The 1,142-nt window shown below is 38.8% G+C and overlaps 1 non-coding gene across 1 annotated transcript; it reads right to left on the bottom strand.

Moving 5' to 3' along the window:
* Window positions 1–788: 788 nt before the first annotated feature.
* On the bottom strand, window positions 789–895 carry LOC133294322 (small nucleolar RNA R71). Its single transcript, XR_009749184.1, has one exon. It is a non-coding gene; the product is annotated as a small nucleolar RNA R71 (small nucleolar RNA).
* Window positions 896–1,142: the final 247 nt, after the last annotated feature.

The following is a 1,142-nucleotide window of genomic DNA, read 5'->3' as shown; positions in this document are numbered from 1 at the left end:
CAATAGTGAATTAGTGCTTGAGTATAATCCTCGTGGGAACGATCTCTTATTCAATCATTATATTACTTGTACGATCGGTGCACTTGCCGTGAGTAATCCAACAAGTTTTTGGCGCCGTTGCCGGGGATTATTATTTCAACATTAATAGTAGCTATTAATTCTTTAGATTGGACCTTATTTTTCTGCTATTAAATTTTTGCTATTTAAATTCAGTTTTTATTTTTTATTTTTTATAATCTATTTTCTTGTTTATGCGAGGTACCATTGACACCGATTCCTTGCAATTCGACTCGGAGATAGAGAAAACAGCAAAAATAAACAGAAAGATCGCTAAAGAAAGAAAGCAGAAAGAAAAATAAGCTTCAAGCTCAACAGAACCAAGAGAAGAAGCAATGGGAGACAACAATGGAGTTCCACCACCTCCAAGAACTTTGGGAGATTACATGACTCCTGCTCGAGTTCCACAGACGAAGAGCATTGTTAGACCAAACGTGGATGCTAACAATTTTGAACTCAAGCCTGCACTTTTGCAGCTGATTCAAAAAGACCAGATTGCCGGAGGAAGCACGGAAGACCCTTACATCCATCTTGAAAACTTCTTGCTATACTGTGATACCTTGAAGATGAATGGAGTGTCTCGGGATGCTATTTTGCTCAGATTATTCCCTTGTTCACTTAAAGAAGATGCAAGAGGCTGGTTGCAATCACTACCTCAAGGAAGCATCACCAACTGGGATGACTTGGCAACCAAATTTTTAGAGAGATTTTTCTCATCTTCGAAAATGGTGAAACTCAAGGCGGATATCACTTCTTTTGAACAAAAAGAAAGTGAATCTTTATATGAAGCATAAGAAAGGTTCAAGGGACTGCTCAGGAAATGTCCACAACACAGTATTGAAGCTTGGGAGAAAGCGCGAATTTTCTTTCAAGGAATGACGCCAAACACCAGAACCTTAGTGAATGCTGCAGCAGGGGGATCATTGAAAACAAAAACTCCAGAAGAAGCTTTGGAATTGCTAGAATCTCTAGCATCTCAGGAGTTTGATAATGCTCCAGTATCACAAAGGAGAGCAAGGATTATGAAGCTAGAAGGCTATAATGCCATCTTAGCTCAGAATGAGCAGATTTTACAATTTAACAAG

Source organism: Gastrolobium bilobum, unplaced genomic scaffold (genome assembly GCF_033153095.1).
Source record: "Gastrolobium bilobum isolate Gb01-03AN ecotype WA unplaced genomic scaffold, APGP_CSIRO_Gbil_v1 utg28277, whole genome shotgun sequence".
In the NCBI taxonomy this organism is placed as follows: Eukaryota; Viridiplantae; Streptophyta; class Magnoliopsida; order Fabales; family Fabaceae; genus Gastrolobium; species Gastrolobium bilobum.
Note: the sequence above shows the minus strand (reverse complement) of the source record. Positions and strands in the feature narration are given on the sequence as shown.